This window comes from Callorhinus ursinus, unplaced genomic scaffold (assembly GCF_003265705.2).
Source record: "Callorhinus ursinus isolate GAN/ISIS: 27379988/994484 unplaced genomic scaffold, GSC_fseal_2.0 scaffold10, whole genome shotgun sequence".
Classification (NCBI taxonomy): Eukaryota; Metazoa; Chordata; class Mammalia; order Carnivora; family Otariidae; genus Callorhinus; species Callorhinus ursinus.
The window spans coordinates 32,659,928-32,670,067 of NW_027397072.1; the positions used below are offsets into that span (position 1 = coordinate 32,659,928).

At 39.2% G+C, this 10,140-nt stretch overlaps 1 pseudogene; it reads right to left on the reverse strand.

Annotated features, from left to right (window-relative positions):
• Positions 1-2,279: 2,279 nt before the first annotated feature.
• On the reverse strand, positions 2,280-3,037 carry LOC112821286 (large ribosomal subunit protein uL1m-like; annotated as a pseudogene).
• Between the last annotated feature and the right edge of the window lie 7,103 nt (positions 3,038-10,140).

The window sequence follows — 10,140 nt, forward strand, 5'->3', positions numbered from 1 at the left end:
GCTCCACTGTCCTGGTTCACTCCCACTTCTGACTCTTCCTTTATTTACTTATTTTTTTTAACCTACCTTCACTTCCTTCTCTCATTTTGTAACTGTAGGTGTCCCACAAGGCCATGACCTTTGCACTCTGGTTTTACCCTCTCTTTTTTAATCATTCTCATGTCTTCGGTAATCTCTAAAATGATTCCCTATCTTCACCCTAGGATATTTTTCCGCCTGAGTTCTATAGCTATAAATTTGTTGCGGTACATCCGCTTGATGTCCTGCTGTCCCATCAAATTTCCTTCCCTTTTTGGATGAAGAGGCACAAACTTCCAGTTATGGAATCAATAAGTCACAGAGATGAAACGTACAGCATAGGGAATATAGTCAATAATATTATAATAGCATTGTATGGTGACAGATGGTGACTACACTCAACGTGGTGAGTGCTGAGTATCGAATAGAATTGTGGAATCACTATGTTGTACACCTGAACCTAATATAACATTGTATGTTAATTACACTTCAATAAAAAGAATTCTAAAATTAGAAAGAAATTTCTTCCCCTTTTGAACCTTCCAGATTCCATCACAGATACTATCTTTCTCTTAGTTTCTAAGGCTCAAACTCAGATTCCCTCTTGATTTCTCCTACTTTCTCCAGAGCCAGTTAATTATACCTTCTATTGATCCTTCTTCCTTGAATTTTCTTTTTGCCATTGCCCTGCTCATGTGTCTGCTGTGATCCCTTATCATTCATCTTTTAGGCAATTTCAATGTTTTTCCAATGAAGCATTATAGTTAAATGTAGCAATGTTTTGATGAGTTTGTGTCAGAATGTATTATTCTAGACACCCTACACAAAAAAGACTTAACATAAATATTCATAGCTTTATTCCTTCTCCCACCCCAAAGGAGGAACAATCCTCTGTTGAATGGACAAAACATCAAGATTGATGTCTTGTGCTGATCTGAGTAATGGGTTCAGTCTAGAAAGGCTAAAAGTTTATATTAGAAAGAGCAAGACACGATCAAAAGAAAATTCATTCAGGCTGGGACTGGAAGGATGAGTAGGAAGTATTTAAGCAACCAGGGAAGAGAGGCTTGTATTCCACACAGTGGGGGGAAACAAGCAATACAGAAAGGTGAAACAACATGATACCTGTGTGTGTGTGTGTGTGTGTGTGTGTGTGTGTGTGCGCGCACGCGCACACACACACACACACGGCAAGATCTACAAAGAGTCACCGTGAGGGAGGGACAGGGGAGATCCGAAGCTGGACAGGAAAACTTTTTACCCCAAGTTAAGGACTATCACGTGGTGTCATGGAAGCATTAGAAGTAGGGATGAGGGCACCTGTGTGGCCAGGTTTCTAGTTTGGATGGCATCTTTCATCAAGCAGGACTCGAGGGGGGGGGAATGGGTATCTGGTGAGGGTTCTGATGAGGCTGTGAATGCTGCTTGTGAAGGGCAGAACTGCTGAACGGGGAGTCTCTGTGGGGGAAAGAATGCGGGGCAGCCGTCAGAAATGGGCCTCCTCGGATAGTCAGAATATGTTTGCCTGGTGGGGAGGCAGCACCAAGGTTTGGACCAAAGGAGCTGGCACCATGCTGGGAAGATGACTGTGTGGTTATGATATCTAAAAGGGGTTTCATAAATGAAAAAGAGAGCAAGAGTCAAGTTGACAGCTTAGCCCCTCATTTCACTGACCCTCCCCCCATTTGTGATACTCCTGTTGGCCCTTCAGGGCTCATCTGGAATGCTAGCTTCTGTCTGAAGCTTTTCCTCCAGCCACCCCTGGCAGTTATCTCTTTTTTTTTAGGACCTCTATAACTTGTGGTTTACAAGTATTTTATCGCTTTGTATTTCCCCTTATGGGTAAAATCTCTCAAGACTGGCCTACCTATCTTTGCCCTTCCTCCATCGCCCAGACTCTGCTCTGTACGTTCTCTGTACTGAAGAAAAGAGAATTGAACTGAATCTTCACTTCCACAGAAAAGTACATCCTACAGGGTTTAATAAATATGAAACTTATATAATAAAATATTTCAAGGAATTTGAATATTTCAAAGCTCCATCCATCCAAAGCCCGAATAATTCATGTAAATATTTGAAGGTAAGAACAAAAACTTATCTAATAATTCAAGACACTTTTTTTTTCAGGCACAGAGAACATTTTATTTTCTTACTTTTGAAAGTGTTATAAGATTTTCCAGCACTAGAATTCATTTTCAAGTACGATGATGAAGAAATAACAAGACACTAAATTATACAGTTTCAAAATTTTCTTTTGCTTCTTAAGCCACTGAAAATTTCACAGTACAACACTTGTAGGCAGCTTCATTGTTACTTTCTTTGGTTTCTACTCCTTTGGGCAACAATGGCTCCATCTTTAGTCACAAACTTCCAGGGAAAGCACTGACTGTAAAGGGTCCCAAATTCAGCACTCTGTGCCTACAATGATAGCAGATCAAGGGCTAGCAGATTGGCAGCTATTTGGTCACTTGCCAGATCTACTATTGCTATTTTGGTCTTGAAAATGTTCTCCCTTTCTTCGTCTACCTTAATTTCATATCCAGTTTTAAATAATGCAAGAACTTTGGGGAAGTCACAGGCAATGGAATTCCAAGTAAGCATTGGAAATCTTTTTTTTTTTTTTTCATTTCCTTCTTTAATGGATTAAGCTTGGGCATTATTTCTGGAACAGCTACATAAAAGTCTGATTGAATTTCATCATCCTAAATCTTCTGAATCTTATTAGTTCCTCCTCAAACAGCAGCTCCCTTTTCTTCTGCTATTTTAATCTCTGATGCATTCCCTGTAAATACAGCAATTTTGTTGATTTCTGAAACACATGAGTATGGAGAACTAACACTGGCCAATGGCTCCCCATTTTTCTTCTTCCCCAGTGCCTTGTCTGGTGTCAAATCAAGATAAACACTTTGCTTTGGATTGGTAAAGTCTGGAATTTGAAATGTGTTAAGTAAGCAATTAGCTGTCTTGGCTCATATAGTTGCCTTGGATATAAGCAGTTGTTGTTGTTGTTGTTGTTTAAATATTTTATTTATTTATTTGAGAGTGAGTGAGAAAGCAAGAGAGAGCATTAGCAGGGGGAGTGGCAGGCAGAAGGAGAGGGAGAAGAAGACTCCCCCCTGAGCAGAGAGCCAGACATGGGGCTCCATCTCAGGACGCTGGGATCATGACCTGAGCCAAAGGCAGACACTTAACTGACGGAGCCATCCAGGCGCCCCTGAATGTAAAAGAGAAGTAGACCTTATCTTCAGGCTCACCTTACATAAAGGTTCATCTTTTTTCTCATCTGCTGCTTTTTCTCAGCATCTTTTCTGTTTACTTTGCAGGATATTTATAGCAACAAAATGTCCGTTGGGCACTTGAACATGGATAAGGATAAACAGGGGTCTGATAAGCCATCTTGGAAAGACTATGCCCTTGATGATATATGGAGGCTCTATCATCTTATGGCTACCACCATGTTGACCGTTCTGGATTGTGTTCAATATACTGTTCTTTGTTCTGGTCCATAAACAGAGATCTCATGCTTGGTGGAAAGCTCAACTCAAGAAGTGTTGAGATGCAGATTAGATTAATTACACCAGAATTATATTTGAAAATTGAAAAGAAGCATTTTCTAAAAGGCAAATTCCAAATATATGCCTTTTCAAAGGAAGTGTCATTTGGAAAGAAACTGAATCACACCATGAAATCTGTGGCATTTCTTTTGGTTTCCATTCTCTTTTATACTAGTGGTAGGCTCATGTGATATGTAGAAATGTGCTTAATCAAATTTAGCTTGACTTCTCAAGTTAAGAAAATGTATATGCAGTATTTCTGAGATAAGAAGAGGCACATTCTTTTTTTAGCACACATACTTCTTATGCTGCTGCTTTTGCCTTATTCCCTTATTTGAAAATTTGGCTTTGCTTATAAAATCTACAAATTTCTCTTTGTTTAGAACAGGGCTAGAATAGCCTGGGATCCTGTGGAACTGAATGGTATTTTAGACTGCTGATTCTCATTTTCTTTTCAATAAAGATCGCAACACGTTACTTGTATGTATCTTATAGCACACACACTGGGGATTACACACCTGGGAAAGGGATTCTGGTGCAAGCCTTCTGTTTGCTGAGCTATGTGTTGTTAAGCAAGTCACTTAATCTCTGAGGTAAAATGAGGGACTGTTGCCTAAAACTCCATGATTCTGTAGTTTAAGTATAATCAACTTGAAAGTTTGATGATTTCTTTGAAAATTAAAAAAAATGCTAGTGACCATAAATGCATACCGCTGAGCCCTGAGTTTATTTTTGAAATAATGTAAGACAGGGAGAGAAGTTTGGGAGGTCCCTTCCTTCATATAAATTTTATAATGGGATATGTTTGTCTAAGGTAGCACATGCTAAGAGTTCTGGGTCTATAGATGCTACCAGAATTAGAGACGTGGAGATAAGGATAATGATTTTTTTTTAATTTGAAAAAAAAGTAAAACAGAAACGAGTTTCTAATTTTATTGCAAATAATTTGTAAGACTGAAAATGATTACACGGTCACACACTTCTACACTGAATAAACACTATGCAAAAGGATCAGTTACAATGCAGTAATTTACCAAGATTAAGGAGAGTCCATTTTTTTTAAAGATTTTATTTATTTATTTGAGAGAGAGAGAGAATGAGAGATAGAAAGCACGAGAGAGAAGAGGGTCAGAGGGAGAAGCAGACTCCCTGCTGAGCAGGAAGCCCGATGTGGGACTCCAGGATCATGACCTGAGCCAAAGGCAGTCGCTTAACCAACTGAGCCACCCAGGCGCCCAAGGAGAGTCCAATTTTTAAAGCTCATTTTAAGGGTTGTTGATTTTTAAATCAATTTGCTTATTGTTTCATAGTTCATCTTATGTTTTGAGAAGCTTTCTCTCAGGAAAAGAAATTTTATGTAGGAAATATATGTGATCATCTTTGTGATGTGTTAAAATTGAAAGAAAATTAAACTTTAGTAAGAAAAATCATACTAGATGCAGAAATAGACAAAGAACCACATATTAGATGTAGATTAGATATAATATATAAACATGATTTTTTATAATGGCTTTTAAAATTCAACCTTAAGATACAGATTTTTTTTTTTTTAATTTATTTATTAGAGAGAGAGAGAATGAGAGATAGCACGAGAGGGAAGAGGGTCAGAGGGAGAAGCAGACTCCCTGCTGAGCAGGGAGCACGATGTGGGACTCGATCCCGGGACTCCAAGATCATGACCTGAGCCGAAGGCAGTCGCTTAACCAACTGAGCCACCCAGGCGCCTCCAGATTTTTTTTTTACTGAGGAAAGGAGAGCAATGTATTTGTGTTGGAATTTAATCATATGTGTTTATTCATATGTGTACATCTACATATGAATACTGGTGTATATATAATTATATGCTAAATATTATGCATATATAGTATACACACATGTATATCTGTTGGCATTCTTGTCTATTCTGTAGAAAGAAAATGCTGCTGTATTTAAAAATGTCTAGCATTCAGTTAATTCTGAAAAAAATCACATTGTTTCTTGGCTTTTTTTGTTACTTCCTGTTGGCCTAGTGGCAATGACTCATTATAATGTAATACATACGGTTTCTAGTATCACATGATGAATATAAATGGATATATAAGAAATCTGAAACACTATTCTTGTTTAAAAAATGTAAACATTGAACAGAAGCTTATTCATCAGAGAATTTGATGTCACTAAATAGTAAGTGCTTTGATTTCAATAATACTAAGACTCCGATAGAATTGATCTTCAGTGAAGAAAAGTGACTGAATTTCACTTTTTAGTAATTATTTTATAGCTTATATGTAAAAACAAACAAACAAAGAAACCTTTTAAACCGGTTCATTGTCCCTTTCTGCAAATAGGTCACTTTTATTATAGGTGCTGAAATATGTTTTCTTAATATTAGGCTTATGGTGATACAGGTACTCATTTCAAAGTTGGAAAAATAAAGTCCCCGATGATTAACTTGAGAGGGGAAGAGAGTAAACAGAAATACAGGCACAAAAGAACAAATATTTTTGAGTTAACAGCCCCCTAAGGAGAATGGCAGAATTAGATTAACAAACATTTCAATTGAAGAAGGTCTTAAAGTTTAATCTACTAATTTAATGATAATTAATGGAAATGAGTAGAATTCAAGAGTGAAGAAATTTCTACAATTCTAGCTTGAAAGAATGAATTGAATTTTGTTGGAGAAGCTGCTATTGTTTTTGAAATGAAGAGTTAACAATCAAGCAGTAAATTAGGAAACTAACAATTACATGGTAAAGAGAATCCAATATATGTAAATTACCCTCACTGTAGGTAGAAGAGTTATTTGATTTTATTTCCTTAAGCCACTTTAAGAACCACCTACCAATAAAGTAAGTTACATCTTTGGGCTCAATTTTCATTATCTAGATAATATTCCTGGGGCAAGTAATCATCCCCATTTGGGGTTGGAAACATTTGCATTAGAAATCAATCTACCTTTTTTTTTTTTAAGATTTATTTATTTATTTGACAGAGAGAGAGACACAGCGAGAGAGGGAACACAAGCAGGGGGAGTGGGAGAGGGAGAAGCAGGCTTCTCGTGGAGCAGGGAGCGCTATGAGGGGCTCGATCCCAGGATTCTGGGATCATGACCTGAGCCGAAGGCAGAAGCTTAACGACTGAGCCACCCAGGCACCCTGAAATCAATCTACTTCTAAATGATGTATTTGCTTTCACATGATTTTCATCTTGTTCGGTTGAAATGTGTTGTTTTTCAACAAGCTGATGTTCCAATAATATTAGAGATATAAAAAAAATACAATTCTGGAGTTCTGACTGGACTTGGCTAAGTTTCAAAAACTGTAAATGATAAACCACAAAGGTCCTATATTCATGGTTCTCCTCCCCCAAAGGATGAAGGGGCTCTGAGGTTTATAAATAGATTGACTTCACAAGTATTCCAGAGATTCTTTTGCTTAGCTTGGCTCATTTCCTTCCTGATAAGATTCTATTTCCTTTCTCTTCCTCTTCACTCTGTTACTTAGCATAGTTTCAAAGTACGGTGTAGCCCTCTTGAACCACTGCTTTCAGCAAATGACTCATCTTGAGATAACTGAAGATTTGGGGGCATATGTGTTACTTTTGTTCCTGTTAATTCTTTGCTTTCCACCTTACTATGGATATAATAAACTTCCATAGTTGGCACCAGAATTTTTTTTTTTTTTTGCTACCATTCTGGCTTTGAAACATCAGCTAGTCTCATTTTCTTTGAACCAAGATTAAGCCACAGTGCAGTCTTGAAACAATAAGTAGTGGATTTACTTATTGTTCTTGACCCTTGGTTTAGTAATGAGGAGTCTTGGAAGAAAATGAACTTCTTTTACTCTTTTAAGAATGGTACAATATACTGAATGTTTGTGTCCCCCAAATTCATATGTTGAAACTTAATTCCCAATGTGGTAGTATTTGGAGGGTAGGGCTTTTGGGAGGTGATTAGGTCATGACAATGGAGCCATCCTGACTGGAATTAGTGCTCTTATAAAAGGGACCCCAGAGAGCTCTGTTGGCCCTTCCCCCATGTGAGGACACAGCCAGAAAATTGCCATCTGTGAACCAGGAAGTGGGCTCTCACCAAACACCAAATCTGCTAGTGTCTTTATCTTGGACTTCCCAACCTCCAGAGCCGTAAGAAATTTCTGTTGTTTATAATCACCTAGGCTATGGTATTATTATAGCCTCTCGAATAGACTGAGACATATGGTGACCTTGTCTGGGGAAAAGAAGGGAGTCAGGGCAATATGGACCCCTTCTTTTCCCCACTACGCATCCCTTCCCCTCACCTGGCAGAGAAGGAGCTTTGCTGCTTGGATGCCCTACACAAATGGGTACCTGCACCAGTTGATTCCAAATCTTGCTCCCTCATCCCAACCCCTTTATACCCTAAAGCTAGCATTTGTTCTGTTCCCCAAAAGTTCTGTTTAATTCCATCTATTTTAAATGTGGGCTAGGAGTTGTAATGAAGGGTAACTTGACTGTGGACCTTGATGGATTTAGAATCTTTTCCTAGTATTAGTCAGGCCTCACTGACCACCTTCGTTTTTCTTCATTTTTGTTCTTACACGGGATTGGCATCTTACTGATTGTATCTCTCCCTGCTTCCAACTTGGTTGCCGTCTCGGATTCAGTAGGTCAAGCTGGGGCCTGAGATTCTGCATTTCCAACAAGCTCCCAGGGGAAGCCAATGCTGTAGATCCTCAGACCACACTCAGCAAGGGTCTTGAGAAATAATGAATCAAATATTGTACCAGTTTCTTCCCCATTCTTCATATAACATCTGACATTGAAACAGCACTTAATAGGGGCCTGATAGCATTTTAAGTGCTTTGCGTGCGTCAATTCATTTGATCCTCACAATGCTCTATGAGATGAGCACTATTATTAGCCCCACTTCACAGCTGGGGAAATCAAGGCACAAAGTTAATTAATTTGTAAATATCACACAGTAAGTATCTACTGCTGCCCGGATTCAAACAGTCTGGCTTCAGAGCCCATGTGTTAAGCTTCATTCCTATTTCAACAGTTTACAAACTCATCACCTTCATCTGGACATACTTTAAGTTTTCGATGTTTCCCCCTTAAAGTGTGGAACCCAGCTTGAAAATAATGTTCCAGTGATGTGACTGACCAAAAAGATGTGATTGTTCCAGATCATCATGATATCGATTCACCATTATATTAGCCACACTGCCAATTTTGTGCCTGATGTAAATTTGATAATTAGAGCCAGTACTCAAGGATTGACTGTAGGATCCCAAGGCAGCTGTGGTTTTGGCTGTTTTCTGTTTTCATTTATTTATTTTTTTGTCAAGGAGAGGGAGCAGGGATCAGCCGAGGTTAATAGCTCTAGCTGATCATTGAGGCAGCAAGAGAAACAGCTCCAAGACAAACACATTGTTCATTGTGTAGCCCGAGGGGAGAGATCTGGCTGGAAGGGCTGAGCCGGGGCAGAGGTGAGAGGTGAAATAGCATCTACTGTGTGGGTGAGAAGGTTGGTGGCGGGTCAGGGCAGAAAGCAAAGTGGAGTGGCTGGGGAAGCAAACTGGAGTCTTATAAATGAGCCAGGTTTGGATCAAGGAAGACAAAGATTCATTCATTCATTCATTCAATATTAATTTACAATGTACTACGTTCCGGACACATGCTACATGCTGGTGATACAGTGATGAATAAGACAGACCTGGTCCCTGCCCTCAGGGGATTCTAATTCTTTTGGGGATACTGACAAGATAAAGCCAAACCAAAGCAGGCAAGAAAGCAGACAAATAAATCAATGCAGGTTGTAATGAATGTCCTAAAAGAAAACAAGGGTCAGAGATGGTGAAACTAAGGGGCACCCTAGCTTTAGGTAGGGTGTCCAGAGAAGGCCTTTAGCTGAGGCCTAAAATCAGAGAGGCTAAGCATGGGGAAAGGGCAGCCTAGGGAAGAAGCAGCTGTGCCAAGAGCCCAAGGGTGGGAATGGAAGAGAGGCTGGCAGGATTTTGGGGACCTATAGTCATTTATTGGGAATGGGTACAAATTGATGTAAGGATTAATGCTGAGAATAACCAATATGAAACAAAATTAATTGGCTTTGACAGTCTGGTCAGTTCTCATCTGGAGTATCATGTTGAATTCTTGACATATCAGAGTATCAAGGCTCACGAGTGATTGGCTGCCATAGCCTCTGAAATTGGGGAAAATTTTTGGCAAGTCCCAGCATCTTTTATTAGGCTTTCTTTTTTTGGATTTAAAGGCCCATCTCTGAGTTGCAAGGGTCTCACTGAGGTCCTAACAATCCTTACAGAGAAACCTTTACCTAGGTTATTGTGATAAAGGGCAAGGACAGAAACAAAGCACAGGGCAGGGTTAGTATGGAGAAGTCAAGGGACACTGACCATCAAACTCTTCTCTGATCTCTCAATCTGGCTGACCTATTGCAAAGGAGAGGAGGTTGGTCTGGATGCCTCTTTGGGTGTACTGATAGTAGTTCTAGTGATCAACGCATTTTCTAAGCCTCCTCAATGACCTTTTAGGTGACTTTTGGAGAGTTTTCTAGAGAAGAAAAGGTAGTTCAATAATCTATAGTTTCCAG